Source organism: Chlamydotis macqueenii, chromosome 18 (genome assembly GCF_036417535.1).
Source record: "Chlamydotis macqueenii isolate bChlMac1 chromosome 18, bChlMac1.mat, whole genome shotgun sequence".
In the NCBI taxonomy this organism is placed as follows: Eukaryota; Metazoa; Chordata; class Aves; order Otidiformes; family Otididae; genus Chlamydotis; species Chlamydotis macqueenii.
In genome coordinates, this window is record NC_141573.1 from 9,864,693 (window position 1) to 9,883,306 (window position 18,614).

The window sequence follows — 18,614 nt, forward strand, 5'->3', positions numbered from 1 at the left end:
GAGCAGGAGCTTGCCTGCCAAGAGCCCATCCCAGCCAGGACAGGCTTGGGGTGGCCAAGGGACCTCACTGCCTGGCTGCTCGGTGTCACCCAGGTTCCGCAGACCCCCGGGGTGATGCTCACCCTTACAGTCACCCCAGCTGCCTGCCCAGGGCCTGCCCGGTGCTGAGCCCCCAAAGCTCTGCCCGCACCGGCATCGCTCCCGGTTTGAAGGACACTTGATTGATCTAACTGCTCTGTAGCTTCTTGAGGAGGAATAAAAAAATCCACAGGCACTGATCCCTGTGACGATGTGAGATCTGCTTAGGAAAAGCCCCAGTGACACTCCCTGAAGGCACCCACATCCTCCCCATCCCACTCTCCTTGTCCTGCATCCAGATCAGACCCTCAGAGACGTGCTGGGAGGGTCAAGCTCCCCACAGACACAGCCCCGCAACGGCCGCTCTCTTCCACAACAGCAGCTCATTTGGGATTTCGCTTTGAAACCCCATTGCCCCCAGACCTTTTCCGTACATCCATGTTTCACTGTCCTAAAACAGGATCAGAGAACGCACGCTCGCTGCTTGGCCCTGCAAAGCATCTCCTCCATCGCAGCCCCGCAGCCCTTGTCCTCAGTCTTCCCATCTGCAACACGGGGCTAGAAAGGTGCTCCCAGGATTTTTACAGCCTCTTTTAGGACTGACGGGATCTTCCGGTAGTCAGCAGTTCCCAGGAGCTTCTAGGCACGCTGTCCATCATCCCCCAAAATAAGGCGAAGGGATGCTGCAGCTGCTATTCCGGTCAGCCCAAACAAACCCCTGAAATAGCAATTCCCCCGCGAGCTCCCGGGCGATGCTCAGCGCAGGCAGGGCACGCTGCCCGCTGGGCGCACGGAGGGGTGCCGAGGTACGCTGGGCACACGGGCGCTCACCGAGCACCATTCCTTAAAAAAAAAAAAATTATCAAGCCTCAGCTGTGCTCCTTCCAACTCTCTGAAAACACAAGGAGAAAAAAAAATAAATCAATGCTCATCTAATGGAAAAAGCCAAGAAATATTTGCGTTAATGGAGAGCAAAAGCTGAGTGGGTGGGGAGCGCTTGCTTGCTCCCCAAATTGTGCTGTGCCCAGGGCCACACCGCAGCCCCCCTCCTCCCCCTCTGCTTGCTGCCATCTGAGGACATTCCCAGGCTTTTTTGGATTCCTGGGCACACTCACAACGCCCCCGGAGCTGTTTGGGGAAGAGCGAGGATGCTCTTGGTTAATTTTAAGAACCGAGGAGTGATGATGGGCAGCTTCAGGGACTGGAACCCTCCTGAGACTGCCAGGAGGTGACAAAGCAAGAGTGACATCGGTGGGAACAGCATCGCTCACCGTAGCCCCGGGCTTGAGCTCAAAATCACTCAAAAATCAAAATCATTGCACTGGTGAAGCCCCAGCCCAGTGTCTCCCAGTCCAGGGGAGTTTGCAGCATGCCAGGGATGAGGTTTGGGTCTGTCAACCCCCGCGCCCGGGCAGGTCACGCAGGGACCCCGCCGGTGCAGGAGGGCAGGGACCGATGGGGGAACATCCCCGTTTTGGGGCTCACAGGGGGTCTGGGCTGCTGGTAGGGGGGTCTTTGTGCTGGGGAGCCCTGGGATGGGCAGAGGGGAGGATGCTCCAGAGCTCCCACGTGCATCTGCCACTAAATTTGGCCACTGCCATGTGAGGGCTGAGGTTGGGTACCGCAGGCTTGCTGTGAGGAGAGGAAGGTGGCCGAGCCCCTCGGCTGGGCTGGGACACGCCAGGAGCCATCCCAGCAGCAGCTCCAGCTCCGCTCAGCTGCTCCCGAGCACCTCAGTTCAGCGGGATGGGGCTGAGGGACCGGGGCCAACCCCAAGCCTCTGGGTGGGGTCTTCTGCTGGGACTGTGCCCATGGGAGCAGGGTGGGGGGCTGCACCCAGGGGCACCTTCCCTCCCTGCACTGCTGCGATGCTTTCAGTGCCTCCCAGGGCACAACCTGTCTCAGGACCCAGGAACGCTCTGCAGCCAGGGAGCTCCTGGTATCTCCCCTGGCATCAGCTGGGGCAGGGTCAGCCTTCCTGTCTTTATTTTTCCACTCTTACTTGCACCAATACTGCGGGATGGCAAAAGGGGACATTTTATGGGGTGTCTGGGGTGGATACAGGAAATTTTGGCTCCCTTGAAGAGGTACAGAGAGCTGCACAGTTCAGAGCTGTGGTTCTCACCACGTGATGTTCTGAGACATTGCTGGAGAGACGGTTTACAACCTCCCAGTGGAGCAGGACAGGTGAAACTCATGAGCACAATGTTGGGAAAAACCCTGTAGGAGGCAGAAATTGTGCCCACCTTCTCCTGGCCCAAAGGCAGCTTCAAAACACCACATCAGGGTGGATTCTTCTTGTCTTCGCCCGTGCAGTAGTGCCCATAAGGTCAATCTGACCACCCCAGCTTGCTTCTGGCTTTCCCCCTCTTGCCTTGCACACGCAGCGACAGAGCTGTCCCTCCCGTCCGCCCCCACTATTTCAGTGCCGTTGAACCTCCAAGATCAGCTCGCGTCAGCCCAGATGGGTCAAAGCAAATTAGCATCAAAGCAACCCATTTTAGTGGAAAACCATATGATAGCTAACAGCCCTGACGTGAACCGGGCGCTGGCCCAGTCACCCCTACCCGCAGGTCCAGCAGGCTCCTCCTGACCCACACCCATCCCTCCGTGACCTGAGCTGCTCCCAAAACACAGCATGGGCAAATGTCACTTCCCACCGTGCCTCTTCTGGGGGCTTTGGTGGGCGCCGCGCCTGGGCTACGCGGTGCGGACGCACCAGCAGCAACAGCCCCCGCGGCGCTGGTGAAGCCCTGCGAGCGCCCAGGACGCTCTTGCCCGGCAGCGAGGATGCTAACGTCCCCTCTGCAGGCCTGCGAATGGCTTTAATCAAATTTCCCTGTTTTCTGTTCCAGGAGGCAGAGATAATGAAGGGCGTGATGGAAGTGGTGTCTGCGCAATCCCTGCAGCAGGAAAACAGGAGGAAAGGGAGGCGGGGAGTAGGGGAAGCGGCCAGAGAGGTCGCAGCGGGGTCCCATCCTTTGTCGCTTGGTTGGCGAGTACCCGTCTGCTGTGGGCCAGCCTGGCCAAACCCAGCTGGCACCCGCCATCGCACCACCACCACCAAATCCCTGCGGCCGAGCTGCTGCTGGAGAACATGAACACCGTTCCCCAAAAAACAGGAGGCACCAGACTCCCCGCTCTCTGGTTTATTCCCATGCAAGCGTAATCACTCGGGCCCTAAGAAGCAACAAAAGAGTGAATTCCCAAGCAGCAGGGCTTCACTGCAACACCGCCTGTGCCGCATCCCTCTCCTCCCCACGCCTGCTCGGATTTGGCCGCTGCCACCTGGCACGCTGCCATGCCCCCGAAGCTGCTCGCCCGGGAAAGGGCGGCTCTGCTCTACCTGCCATCTGCTCACCTGGCTCCGCGGCGCCCGTCCCGCCGCGTCGCATATGGCACCAGGGCTGCCCATTTTGGGACAGGTAATGAGCGATGCTGCTTAAAAATCCCCTGGCCAACACAGGTGTGGCCAGAGCCCCTTGTCCCCAACCCAAAGCCGTACAGCAGGCAGCCTCCAGCCCAAATCCCAGCACCTGTAACCTATTAGAGGAATGCCGAGGATGGAAAGCCCCATCCTTCCCCAGGGACGCGGTGCCAGTGCCAGGTCACCAGCCCGGCTCCCCGTGCGCATCTCTCCCAGACGTGCTCAGGAGACGTGCTCAAGCATTGCGCTCTGTCGCATCTACTGCAAGTGCTGTTTTTTCTCTTTCTTGCAATTAACATATTGTAACGAGGTTTGTGGATGTGGTAAATACACACATGCTGCGAGGAAAGGAACGGCATGCCCTGGATACGGACATGGCGTGTGTGTGAGGTGGCAGAGGAAAAGCAAGGGGGGGATTTTTTTTTCTCATGTCCATAATTATTGCAGGAACGGTGAACAGCAGGACAGGAAGGTTCCAGGGCGGTGCAGCCTGCACCTCCACAGCTGCTCGAAAAAATCCCGCGTATTTCACATCCTTTAAGTGATTTTCATAACAGCTCGCTAATGTCCCCGCTGGTATTCCCATCTCCCTAACGGGGAAAACGGGAGCATGGTAAGGCTCAGCTGATTTTCCATGCGCACGGCACAGGATTTGCTCTCTCCAAACATTTCGGGGTGGTATTCGGGCTCCTGGCATGTTCTCATCAGCAACCCACAAGGCAACCCACCCTGGAAAGCTGCACCAGCTTGTTCAAAAATAGTCTCATGTTTAGCGAGACTGGGAATGGGACCAGTTGCACTGGTTGCAAGGGTGCAGGGGAGCAGCAGGCTCCTTCTCTGGAGCGATTCGGAGCACGGAATGGCACCTTTTGTCCACAGTCCAGACTCACTACAAGCAGCACAAACTGATCCCCCCCCCATTACAGCCAGCCTTGCTCTCCAGGGAATCACCGGGAGAGATTAACGCTGGGTAATTAAGCAAGAGGAGGCCGGATGGGATGTGCCTGGTGCGGCTGGAAATCCACCACAGCCACCCCTCGCTCCTCGCGCCGGGGCGTGGCCGGCACATATCGGCCAGGCGGCACGGGGAAGCAGGGGGAAGATTAAAAATGAAAACGTTATCGGAAAGTTTAATCGCATTTTTCGGTTCAGTGACAAATGCGGTGCTTGAGATCGTTTCCGTGGTGGAGATGAATTCCCACCAGTTGGTGATTCATCCGCGAACCTGATTTACAGCATGGCAGCAGGGGTGGACGTGCACCCGCAGACCAGGACCACAGGCTGGCAGTATTTGTCTCCGGCCAGACACAAACAGATCTTTGGGCTGGCTTTGGCCTGGCTCTCCCAGGCTGAGTGACCTTCAGGGCACGCCCATCTTTGACGTGCGTCGCTTCAGAGCGGGGCTGATCCTTCAGACCCAGTCCACCTTCATTTGTCTTCTGTGCAAACTCTGATTAATGGGCAAAATGTCTCTCTCTCCTTTTTTTTTCTGACCACTGAAGGAATCAAAATGAGGGCTGGCACTCCCTGATGAACCATCACCCCTTCCACGGCTGTTCCCAGTGCCGTGATAGAGCTCTGCTCTCCTTTGCCACCAATCACGCGCTGTTGCCACCGTATTAACACTAAAACCCTGGTAGACTAGAAGCAAGCTGATGATGACATTTATTGAACGTAAAAGGGAATTGCTTCATCTGCTTGACTGAATTATGTCTCACTACTTGGCCAGATAGGACACAGGAGCACCTGCCTGCCTCTCCCAGTTGCAGCAGGACCTGTCCCCAGTGTCCCACAGGGCTCCCAGAGACCTTTGAGATGTTTCATGGACTTTAAGATCAGGAGAAACGTGCTGGTACTGGAGAAAGCCTCGTCCTCCTTACAGGATGAGCAAGCCATGGAAAACCAGACCAAGCTGTCTGCTTGACTTAGCCGCAACGCGCAGATGGACGAAGGCACGGCCTGATGTTCCTCCAGTGCTGAACCCTCAAAGGGTGCAGGGTTGGTGTTTTAAAGCCCAAAGCCCTGCTGCCAGGAGCTAAGACCACAACATCCTGACGCTATCTCCCTGCAACGAGCAGCCACCGCAGTGGTGGCCCAGGATCTCAGCTGAGACACGCAGGCAGGGACCAACAGCACGAGGATGGCAAGCAGGCGAGAGAAAGCCCTGGAAGCAAACAAAACACATTTTTATTACCGAGACAAATCAAACCGCGCCTCTCCTACACACCAGAGCAGGTCTGGGTGGGTCAGAGGTGTAAAATTGATTTTCTTGAGGGATCCCGTAGCAAACCCCAGAAATGACCACCCTGGGGTGTGAAAGGGGCTCTAGCATCACGCTGCTGTGGAGCTACACCCCAGTGAGAGGAGATGACGGCGATGACAAATGACACTCTCCTTGTAATTACGGCCAGTCTCCAACTCAAAGAGTACTGCTGTATTATTAAGAGCAACCAAAAATACTCCCAGATTAGTCATTAGCTGGCCCAGGTTACGCAGCAAGTGGCCGCCGGGGCTGTCTCACCCCTGCGCTTGCAGAGAAGAAAGGAGGAGACATCAAAATGTTCTGCAGCTATTTTTACGCGTCCTTCATTTTGCACGGTCAAGGCGCTGGGGTGAGTGGAGCACCTCCAGAGTGCCCTGGCTTTGGGGAAAATGGCATTAGGATAATATTAATTGTCTTAGCACAGTGTAACAGCTTACTCTAAGCTGTGCAGAGCTGAAGTAACACACAAGATCAGGGGAACCCACAGGCATAGATTTGCCTCATAGCCAAGGTGGGATGTGAGCACCAGCCTTGAAAAATGGCTTCAACGTGAAGGGTGCGAGAAAGAAGTTCTGGAGGTAGGGTGGGCTCAGCGGCGCTGCCATGAAGGCTGTGCTTGAAGGCCTGTGGACCAGAAGTCTCCAGAAATGTTGTTTGACACCTTAATTAAGCACCTGGACGATGGGGCAGGGCACACACTCAGCAAGTTGTCAGATGACACCTAACAGGGAGGAGTGGCTGATGCACCAGAGGGTCAGGCTGCCATCCAGAGGGACCTGGGCAGGCTGCAGAAATGGGCTGAGAGACCTGGTGAAGGTCAAGGGGATGTGCCAAGTCCCCTGGGTGGACTTGGAGGAGACCGAGTTGACCACGGGCAAGCAATGTCTTCTCATAGCAAAGGCCACCAGCCTCCTGAGCTGCATCACCAGCAGGTCAAGGGGCAGATCTTGCCCCTCTGCTCAACATCTGGGTGTTGTGTCCCACATTGGGGTCCCCAGTACAAGAGAGAGGTGGACATGCTGCAGCAAGTTCAGCAAAGACTAAGGGCCCTTCTCCCTCTTTTCCTCCAGCCCTGGCCTCCAGGAGAAATCGCATCCTTTGCTGGGAACTGGCTTGTGACCAGCTGGCTCGGCCAAGGGCTCCAAGCGCTCTTGACCAGAGGTGTGGCAGCTGAGCCAGTGCCAGATGTGCTCGTGTGCAGCCAGGTGTGCTGGTTGTTCACCGCGAGATGCTCGAAAGCATCGCAGGAGCCCTGAGGAGGCTGGAGGAGCCCGGGGAAGAGTTAACTCCATGCCTGCAACAACCACAATACCTTGGGTTGACATTCCTCCAAAACCCAAGTGGAACCCCAAAATATTTCAGAAAATAAATTGTTGTTTTTCCTGGGACTGACTCATTTTCCGTCAGAAAGGAGTTTGATGGAAAACTGTCACCTGACCTAAATCCCATGAGTACCTGACCAGCCCTGAGTGCCCTGCTCCCGGGTTCCCTCGATTTCCTTTTACAGGAACGTCCCCTCCCGGGGCACCGCACTGGTGAGCAAGGCAGCAACAAAACGAGCAATGACGTGGCGGTGACACGCAAGGTTCTGCCAGGACAGTGGCATCTTCTTCTGCCACATGCCACCAAAAGGGAGCACCAACCAAAAAAAGTGACTCATCAAGGCAATTCCTGTGTCACTGACCGCTCAGGGAGCAGCAGGGGGATGTGCAGGAGATGACCCTGAGGACGCGGGAAGGGCTGTGTCCCAGGATAAACTGAGTCAGGAAAACACTCAGTTTGTTTTAGCTGACTTGCCTCCCTGGTTTTAATCTTCAAATGAATCTTACACATCTCAGGAATTCATTGCTTGCTTCAAACAACTAATCTCCATCCCTGTGTTCTGCCCGCAGCGGGGATGGGCAGAGCCACTGGAGCTCCAGCAGCGCCAAAGTGATTGCAGCTGGGGAAGGAGCAGGGGTTTCCAATAAAAGGGGCTGAGGTGCAGCTTGGAAGAGCTGGGACATGCTCCCAGCCTTCCTCTTCTCCCTGGGGTAGGTGTGTAGGTAGGTGGGTAGGTAGGTGGGTAGGTAGGTGGGTAGGTAGGTGGGTAGGTAGGTGGGTAGGTAGGTGGGTAGGTAGGTGGGTAGGTAGGTGGGTAGGTAGGTGGGTAGGTAGGTGGGTAGGTAGGTGGGTAGGTAGGTGGGTAGGTAGGTGGGTAGGTAGGTGGGTAGGTAGGTAGGTGTGTTGCAGAGGGTTTTGTCTCAGCAGTGGGGCTTGGGGTCTTGGTGAAGGCTGGGACTGGAGGCAGGGAGGTTATATGGGGGTCTCAGGGCTGGTTTTGGTGGGTGTTGCCTTGCTGGGGTGCTTGTAGCTCCATGCAAGCATGGAGAGGGGGACAGCAGGGAGGGAGAGGTGGCCGCTCCCTCCTGAAGGTGAGACTGGGGATACGGGGGGCTTCTCACCCTGGGACAGCAGCTTCTCAGTGGTGGGTGCTGCCACCCCAAATGGACCCTTTTGCATAAAAAGATGATTTCCTAGATTCCACTGGGTGTGCAGGAAGGCAGGTTAGGGGAGCATTTCTGTGCTTGGGGAGTGCAATGCAGCCCTGGGAGGGGGCTGTGGTCTCTGCAGAGGGGAGCCCCAAGCTCTGACTTAATCATGCAAGGAAGCACACAGAGACAGCCCATAGCTGGGCTGGAGCTGGTGAAAGAGGGGGGATTAGCTGTAAGTAGCTCTCTGTGGCAGGGAAAAAACCTTGCACTGGAGAATTGCTGAGGCTGCAGCCCTGCCTTCTTCTGCTTGCTCTTCCCAAGAGTTGTGTTAAAATCCCACGTGGCCATGGGGATGTGTGTGGGATGGCGGCTTGGGCGCCCAAGCCCGTGGGGCTGCCAGCTTCGCTTGGTATGTTTATTTTGCACGCGCCCAACTCGAATCCACGGCACTGGCAGTGCTGAAATCTCTGCAGAACTGAGCATGTCGTGTTCCCACCTGGGGCCGTCTCTTCCGCTCCTGCCCACGGCAAGGGAACGAGCCAGGTACGTGGCACTGCTGTCCCAAAGTGTTTGTGCCCCCGTCTGCAGGGGATGAGGCCTTGGAGGTACGAGTTCATCACTGCCTACCTGGGCTGCTCTGCAATCCTCTCTCTTCTTGCCAAAAGGATTTTTTTTAATGACCTAGTTAATCCTCCTACCTTCTCCCAAGTGATGGATGAACCAGCCTTTGCGCTTCGTGCATATTTGACTCATTAGATCACTAAATGAGGTCTCTCTTTTATTTTTTTTTTTGTTTTAAGCTGGGGAAGTTGGGACTCGGGAGCCTAAGTACAAAATGTGGTTCTGACCCACGTAAGCTGATTGTGAGGCATCTCTGCACAAATTCTTCCCAACCTCCCGCCTTGATCAGCACTATCCATCTCACACTTATTGCCTCTGGGCTTCTCTGTCATAAAAAAATGCAAGTGCTCTGGTGTCCCAAGGCTGATGGTATTCCTACTTCCCTGGGGCTTTTTACACCTGCTTGCTTGACTTTCTGCGCTGTCATGCACAGCAGCCTGGCAGCTCCTGATGCTGCCGCTCTGGCTGTGCCCCTCTCTCACAGGTATTTCATTGCATGCGGCAAAACTCCCCTTGCAGGTGATGCAGAAAGAAACTGCCTGGCCAATGTCACTGTTAATTGTAGCCTGATTTGCCTTCTGCTATTAACCTTCTGGTTAATACCGCAAAGCTGCTACGGTTTAGGTCCCTGATCCTTCCAGCCGTAGGAAATGAGTGGGCAAAGCCAGGGGTGAGCGGAGGTTGTGGAGGGGACGGGGCCAGACGGGATGCAGACCTGGCAGCTTCACCCTGACCCAGCGTTTGCCTCTCTGCACCAGTCTGTAGGTGTGCACTGGTGTGCAGCAGCCCTGCAAACGAGGGGATCGTTAAAGGGAAGAGGAATATGGCCTACCATGGAGCACAGCTGACAACAATGCAATGAAAAAACCTGCCTCAGACGAATTCTTCTGGACAATGTAGCTCAGGAGGAGTGGTGGTGAATGTTTAAGCAATAAAAACTGTGCTGAAGGGACTAATTCTGCATAGCTAGAAGGGGCAGAATAAATAAAATAGTGTAATTTACTTATTAGATACTTAATATACCATCCTAACTTGTGCAATCAGCTAATTCAGCTCTAAGAAGCCTACTGTGATTGTAAGGTTTAACTCTTTGCTTAATTCTTCCAGAGGAAGAAGATGTAGACGGATCATCTGCTGAATCCCAAAGCAGCTTCAAGGAAGACAGCTGTCCTCCGCCCAGTGCCCAAATTCAATTTCCACTATGGTCTGCTAGCACTTCTTCTGCAGCCCTTAGCAGTAAAATCTCATCTGCAAGAACTGGTTGACTTAGTATGATGGGTACTGCTGCCTGGGTACCTAATTCTGGGGATGGGGGTGGAAATCTACGGTATTTCATACCAGGACATTAACAACTGGCACTGCCTGGGAACAATTCTGTTCTGGGTCACTTTGGTGGGGAAAAAAAAAGGCACGGCAGATCATGGCAATACCTAGCTGGAAAGTTCAGAAGTGCCATGCAAGAAGAGGTGATGCCATTCAGCAGATGCTTGTCTTTGCTCTGAGTTACTTCCCGGGTTTGCTGAGGTGCTGACAGTATGCTCCTGGCAAAGAGAGGAAAGACAACGCGTCTCCTTTTGCTTGTTGAGGATGGCACATGCTGAGATGTTCTGATAGGTTTAAGGTGTTCCACCAGCTCCACCTGAATTCAAAAACACAGCACTGTGGCTGGTGTGGCACCAAAAAGGAAGGGAAAGCCTTACGCTGTGGCAGGGTTAGAGTTTGGCAAAGATGCTAGAGGTGTATGCAGCCACCAGCAAACACTGCTGATGTGAGAAGGGTCTTGTAGCTGTGTCTACCCTTCCACTTTCTCGAGTACAACAGAGAAATTTGTCTCCCTTCAACTCGACTTTCTTCAGTAAAAATACAACTTGGGTTATGACATTGCAGAACAAAATCCAATGGCTAAAGGAAGAGAGTTTTCTGCTCTCTTCAGGAAAGAAGTGCTGTGTCCTTGCCAGGAGGTTGTTTTGGTGTCCTCCCTTAGTCTGGGACAGACACTCTCCTAGGTATTGCTGGAGATAGAGGTGGAGGAGGGAAAATATCTTGTGTTTGCAAAGAGAAAGCTGTCACACTGTCCCCGCTGACCCAGGGTCTCCTGTGGCCCCTCCGATCACCTGATTTTTCCAGGTAAGGACCAGTGCTTGCTCAGCCCCTCCTCGCATGGGAGGGAGCCTGCATCCCTGAACTCCTGCCTTGTCCTGATGCATTCCCCAGTTGCATGAATAGCCTCGAGGCCAGAGGGGCTGGCAAGGCTGGGCAGTATCACAAGGACACAGCCTTTTTGCCAAAGAATAAAGGGTGTGGCTGTCAAGCCTTCCACTTTTTCCATGGAATGTGGCATGGGAACAACCCTCATTTCTGCACTAACCAAGAAGTTCCTGCACTCTGGGTGTTCCTTACCATCACTTTCTGTCTCTGTTGATCTCCCTGCTATAGTGGGGACAAAGGACATAAGGGTTAGAGATCCACAGTGTATCACAAAGGATCCAGGGCTGAGAGGAGCCCTCTCCCCTTTTTAAGCTCACCCTCCAGATACCAACTTTGGAACGCAGAACCAGGGACCTTGGTTGTGGTGCCCTGCAAAGGATTCACCTGCTTAAGTGCGTTACCCATCAGGCTGCTCAGTGAAGACCATTAAGCATCAGACAAACGCCTGTCACATTCTTAGACCTGTTGTACCTTGTCAGCTGGCTAAAGCTCATCTCAGTTGCTGTTTCTTATCCAGATCAGACTAAAGCAGAATAATCCATTACATTGGTGGAAACTTGGTAGCCATTGGCTCTACAGACTGAAAAGTGAGGCTTCTTGGTATGTTGGGAAAGAAAGTGCCTCCTCTGTTTGCTGGCCATGCTGGGAGCATCAGGGCATTGTTCTTCAGTGTGCTGAGAGCAAACCCTTTCTTCTCAAGCTTTGATCTCAGCATCAGGTGAGCAGCATGGGGACTCTGCCCTGGGATACCAGCCCCTTGGAAAATCCAGGAAAAACTAAACTTTAATCCTTATGCCCCATCTTTTGGAATCCTCCTTCCCATCGCTTTCATTAGAGTAAAGAAGAAAGGACAGTAGATAGGGAAACACATCCCCCAATCACATAGGACAGCTTCTGTTTCCCAGTTTCACCGAGTACTGAACAATAAAATAGGAAGATAGTGATGCACGGATTTTCATAAAGTATCCAGATGCATTTCCCACAGGCACTTGCAGTGAGATTCAGGCCTTGCTAAGGTGAGCACTGAGTCACCAAGGCTGGGTTTGCCAGTGAGGTTTTAGCTGAGCAGGCTCAACCCCCTGGTACCTGCTGCACAGCTGCTCCTTCCCAGGTACTGCACCCTGCAACAAGAGGTGGGTGAAGACGGTCAGCTCTTACATCTCATTTAGCACTGAATCTCAAGAGTGTCGTGACGGGGGGTGAAGAGCTAGGCAGCATGCTCCGTCCTCCCTGCTTTTCTCCACTCCGAAAGGGCTGTTTGCTTAAGTGCAGGCTTGAGCTCTCTAGACAAAGTCAACAGAAATCATCTTGGCAGCGGCCAGTAAAGAAACAACTTTGTGTGAAACTTGACATTTTAAGGTTAATTGAAGGTAAGGATGCCAGAGATCTAGCCACATGTTTCCAGGCTCTTTGGAGGTAGAAGAACAAAGTATACTGGTAAAAACTTAATACTAAGCCTGACTTGATGGTTCCAAATCCTCTGACACTTCAGTGGAATGAGTCCTGATTTTAACCCAGTGTGTATGGGAGAAAAGCTGAGCCTGTTAAGTAGGAAACAATTAATAAGATGGATAAACCATCAATTAAGTTAATCACTGTATTCTCTTTTTGGTCAGCCCTTGCAGATGCTGGAACATTTACAGTGGTGCTTGTCTGAAAGTCTTTAATGGTTACTGCGGGACAATCACCTGCTTGGATTTACCGAGAGATGGTGGGAAGAAAAACCAGTGCAACGGGACTTCAAGCAGAACATCACACCACCACCACAGGCAGATGCATTGCCTTGCTCTGGAGACACATGGTGCTGACCACCTCATGTTGTCCTGCTAGGTCTGCTGCTGGCCACCAGAAGGCTGTGGAACATCTCAAAGTTCTACATACAGCCTCTGCAATACTCTGGCATCACTTCCTACAGTGAGTTAGAAATAGTTTCAAGTACCCACTGCCTTCATCCTGATCAATATACAGACTCCCTGAGGCTTGGTCTGGTTTTCCATGGCTTGCTCATCCTGTAAGGAGGACGAGGCTTTCTCCAGTACCAGCATGTTTCTCCTGATCTTAAAGTCCATGAAACATCTCAGAGGTCTCTGGGAGCCCTGTGGGACAGGTCCTGCTGCAACTGGGAGAGGCAGGCAGGTGCTCTTGTGTCCCATCTGGCCAAGTAGTGAGACATAATTCAGTCAAGCAGATGAAGCAATTCCCTTTTACGTTCAATAAATGTCATCATCAGCTTGCTTCTAGTCTACCAGGGTTTTAGTGTTAATACGGTGGCAACCGCGTGATTGGTGGCAAAGGAGAGCAGAGCTCGATCACGGCACTGGGAACAGCCGTGGAAGGGGTGATGGTTCATCAGGGAGTGCCAGCCCTCATTTTGAGGGCTTGTAGCTTCCTGTGCTGCCTGTTCTGGAGATGCACCTGTACTGTCCACGCGCCAATCAATCCAGCACCCATCCCTGGTCTTCCTCAGAGTACTACCCTGCCAACAATGATCACAAAAACTATCCTTCACTCCAAATGTGTTGTTTTATTTTTGGAAACAGATGGCAAGTCTGAACGTGGCCCTTCTCTCTCTGTACTTGCACATCCTGACATGGCAGAAATAACTTCGCAGCATGAAAAGAGAATAGTCTCAAGATGTCCAATGTCTCCCAACAAATTCCTCTTAACTGTCAGCATGCTGCAGAGCACCTGCAAGTCAGCCCTACTCAGCACCAGTATTAAGCACAGTGAAAAGTCAGGGAAGCACGGGAACCTCTGTGGGAACATCAGCAACACCGCCCCGAAAAGGTACAGACGCACAAAACCCCTCTGCAACACGAAAAGGATGAGACTGTGTGTGAGATCGCACGGTGATTCTCTGCCCGTGAAAAGAATTTATACACCCTTTGAAACCAAAATGCTGCAGCTCAAGCTTAAAAACTCTTCGCATGGACCCACTGTGAATCCCTCCATCCCCGCTCCCTCCGTTGAACGTCCCAAGACTTGTTGGGGTTTGGTGAGAGAAAAGAAAGCTCAGAGGGGTCATGGTAAAGCTATTTCTCTTGGCCAAGAGGGGGTTCAGCTCATCAATCCCTTTACAGCTTCTTCTGAACTGATCAAATCGATGCATGTGATGATTGCACAAATAAAAAAGGAAGCAGTTTCCAGGAGCAAAAAGCCCTTTTGTCCGTATGCTGCAGACCCTTCCCAGAGTAGCAGTGGGTTCAGGCTTCTGCCAGGAAAACAGAAGGAGGTGTACGAGGCTGTAGCTCGGTGTCAGGCACACCACACAGAGCCCAGAAGATCAGCAAAGACCACAAAAGAAGGCCTGGTTAAGGAAAACTAAAAGCCTACCTCTAGACTGCTTTATTGAGGAGGGGAAAGCAGATGCTCCTGAACTTGGGCTTAGTATGTTTATCTGGTGTAATCCCTTCGTCCAGCAAACAACCAGTATCTGAGGATTCTGGTGTCCAGCTGAGTCTGCCATGCCACGATCCCTGTGGTTTCTAAGTATAAAAGACATCTCAACCATAAGTTTTTCTAAGAGGTGTTATTGATATATCCAGCTGTTTCTCAAGGCAATGAACGGACCGAGTCTGCTCCTGGATTTATCTTGCTAGACCTGCTGTTACTACAGGCGCAGCACTGTTTGACACTAATATAGCTCAACATATGGCTCAACTGTGTGTGACTAATAATTAAAAAATCTCATTAGAGTTTATACAGATTGATTAGTGTTTATAAGCAGAAGTGTGGACTGAAAACTGGCTGAGCAGCTGGGCCCAGAGGGCGGTGATCCATAGCACGAAGTCAAATTGGAGGCCAGTAACCAGCGGTGTAGCTCATAGGTCCATACTGGGTCTGATTTTGCTTAACATCTTCATTAATTAATGATGTAGATGACAGGGCAGGGTGCACCCTCAGCAAGCTGGCAGATGACATCAGGGCTGAGAGAGACCTGGTGAAGTTCAGCAAGGGGATGTGCCAAGTCCTGCCCCTGGGGAGGAGCAGCCCCAGGCACCAGGACGTGCTGGGGCCACCCAGCTGGAAAGCAGCTTGAGATCTAACTCCTATTAAATAAAAAAAAATAGCGGTAGTGGTTTCTATTTCTCTATTCTCGTGGATAAATCACATAAATGTGCTTAATTTCGTTTGAGTTGGGAAGACAAAAACCTGGCTAGCTGCCCAAATTTGAATATCTGCACCAGCGTACCAGAAACCTCTGTTCTCCTCTTGCACTCACGACCTGAGGCAGGATGCTCCTGCCCACGGTCACGTCAAGGGTGCCTTCAGCACCAGTTCTGGTTTGAGATGAGCCTGCGAAACTCTCCGTACCATAGGGCGCTGATTAGTTTTGGTTTATTTATTTTATTGTCATCTCCAACTTCCAAACCCTGAGATGAAGCCAGACCATGATAACAGTGGAAAATAACAATAGCTGCCCCCCAAAGAACAATAACGAACAAGTAATAAAAACTAAGTGTCCATGTAAAACTATAAAGAAGCCAGAAACTACAGAAGATGTGGGAGCTGGACGGCTGTAATTCAGATTTGCTGCCGAAAGGCCACGCAGGCTGGGGGCGAGCAGGGGTGGGAGGCTGGCAGCCGGCCTTAGCGCAGCACAGCGGGGATTATCATCGCCATCCGAAGGGGCTTCGCCTGACATCAGTTTTCAGTCACGAAGCAGCAAGGATTTCACACTTAGCCACGGGATGGCACTTTCTCACAAGAAATCAGGCGTAAACCCAGCACAGCTGCAGCCGGAGGGCCTTTGGCAAAACCCCCCTGGAAAAAAAACATCTGACAGAGGAAGCCCGATGGCAAAACATCATGGAAAGGCTGACGCCTTTTCAGTCACGCTGAAGTGAGGAGGGTTAGAGTGCTGTCTTCCTATTTGGAGCCAATAAAGCAGCATCTCCCTGCAGGTGTGGGTGCTCGGGCACTTGCAAGATGCTACAGCCCTCAGAGGTGGTGCGGAATCACCTCCACAGGCAGAGCCGGACCGAGTCCTGCGATGGCTTTAGCTCAGCGCAGCGGAGGCGAAGCTGGGAGCTGGGCATCAGAGATGCATTGGAAGGGAATTAACCTACGGGAAGATGTCATACACGGTACGTGAAGTCACTTAGGAAGGCAACTAAGGAGGTTGTTTTAGTCTCTTAACTTCTGAGTTAAATTAACTTTTCTGTGCACCTGGCCCTCGGGCACGCAGAGGTGACAACCTGGGGGTGCCGCGGGCAGCACTGGTGTTGTGCAGGGCGTGATGCACCCGCAAGCAGGGAGGAAGCCAGACAGAGTGGTGGCAAGATAGTTTTGATGCAGTTTTGTTGTAACTAGGTGCCATTAATGCCGTACTTGGCATCCACAAAGCGTGGATAATATCATCCTGGTGTGATGGTATCGTACTGGCATCACAGAAATTTTGTCTGTGTAGCTCAACAGGCGTTTCTGAACAAAACGTGTTTTTACCTGAGCGTTGGTTGTAGCTAGAAGTGTTTGTATTTCAGCAGAGGAACAGTGCCTGACGCTTCACACGGTGAAAAGGAGCAAGAGAGTATTAAAAAGAGGCAACAGCAAAGACCTTTGAAGGTCCCTTCCAACCCTAACCATTCTATGATTCTATGATTCTATATAAAAAGTAAATTGAGTTTTTATATAGTGTTTTATTTATCAGTGACAGCGCTGGATTGCCTGTGAAGCGGCATGCTGACTTCAGGGAGCATTGCATTGTTCACTAGGTAAACAAAATGGATTTTTTAATACTGTCTTTAAACTGATGTGAAAACAAAATGGTACACAGGCAGTATTGTTGTTAGCTAATTAGTTAATTATCCCAGCCATAGGGGCTACCAGCTTCAGTTCTCCACCCAGCTCAGGTGAATATTAACTCTGTCCTTGCCAGAACCAGGACAGAAGAGAAAGGATGTTTTACTTGTTCGTGGCTGGGTCAGGCAACGTGAGATTAGATTGTGTATATCGGACTTAAGACAGCAGCGATTCTAATAACTCTACATCTGCCCTTTCTAAATTAAAAAATTAAAGATGTACGACAAAGACCATTAAACAGCCAGGTCTTTACATTATGAACGTTAAGTCTTCTGACTTGCTGCATAATCCACTTACTTCTATAGTGTCTCTCTGCTGTGGTTTTTCAGGTGTTATTTAAAGTGTTAATTTGAATCCAATACAGTTTTTGAGAAAGTGATGAGAGGGAGAGCTGTCTCACTTACAGCACTAGCAGATACCACAGCTCTTTATAAGCAAGCAGGGATGTTAACCCTGCAGCACGGGCAAATCTGAGCCCTGCAGTTACCGTCTGTGTGTCTGGGGATTTTCCCTGTGGCTGCAGCTCCACACCTCAATCTCCCTCCTGGGTGGCTGTCCTGGTTCTGGCCAGGATAGAGTTAATATTTACCTGAGCTGGGTGGAGAACTGAAGCTGGTAGCCCCTATGGCTGGGATAGTTAACTAATTAGCTAACAGCTGGGGTTAATTTACCCAAATTAGCCAAAGGGCTATTCCATCCCATCTGACATCATGCTCAGTATATAAGTGAGGAGGGTGCTGAAGGGAGGCCCCCTGCTACTTGGAAGAGACTGGATGTGGAGATTTGTTGTGAGCTATTGTACTGTATTTGTGTTCCATCACTGTCTTGTTTTCTTCTGTCATTACTGTTAAATTTACTTTTTGTTCAATCTCAACCCGCGTGTTTGGTTTTTTTTCTGGTTTTCTTTTGTTTGTCAAATCTCCTCCTATTCTCTCGGAGAGTGGGGGGAGTGAGAGAGAGACTGCGTAGTCTGGTCCCTGTTGGGGCTGAACTACGACAGTGGCTCCAACTGCGGGGTCCAGGGCCCCAGCTGCATTTTGGGGACAGCGGACACAAGAGCCCGACACTTCGCTGCCCCCTGAGCAGGAACTTGTGGGTGGAAGTGCCCAGAGAGCCAAAGGGAGCTTTGTCCAACACAGTGACAGTTTCCTTCAGAGGTTTCACAGTAGATTTTTTCATTGACTTTTTTTGTTTGCTTTACTTTCTGACAGTTCAGCGTTGAGCCTAGCCAGTAGTGCTGTGTATCTAAAAGGGTCCCAAGCAATTTGTTTCTCCAGCAACAATAACAACACATTAACTGTGTTGCAGCAACACTGATGGTAACTTCTGTAACATCTCTTATGCCACAGCACAACCAGGCTTTAGACTTCTGCAGAGAAACCACAGGAAGAATGCATCGTTGGTACCAGCACTTCGTACGCATTCACGTTATTGGCTTAGATGATGATTTTTTAACTGAAAACTAGGGACTGTTGGTAGTGACATGTGCTAGCGCTAAGGGAGAGCTCACACGGGTTCCCCCTGCTCGCTCTCCCCTCTCCCATCAGTGTGCGGGACATGTGAAGCAGACGAGGGACCAAACCAGCTCAAAGTACTCCTAGGTCATCCCAGTTAGGGACTTCTTCGTCCCTAAAAAGCTCTGGGTTTCTGCATCTTTGCTTTGATGTACAACTTGCTATGGAGATGATAGTCTTACAGGTCTGAAATCTCCTCTAAGGCGTATGAGGGATGAGCTAATCCC

The 18,614-nt window shown here is 51.8% G+C and overlaps 1 long non-coding RNA gene across 1 annotated transcript in view; it reads right to left on the minus strand.

The window, feature by feature from the left end:
* The window catches only part of LOC147598499 (uncharacterized), a 201,341-nt gene that overhangs the window by 110,165 nt on the left and 72,562 nt on the right, over positions 1-18,614 (minus strand). The gene's annotated exons all lie outside the window — the stretch shown is intronic.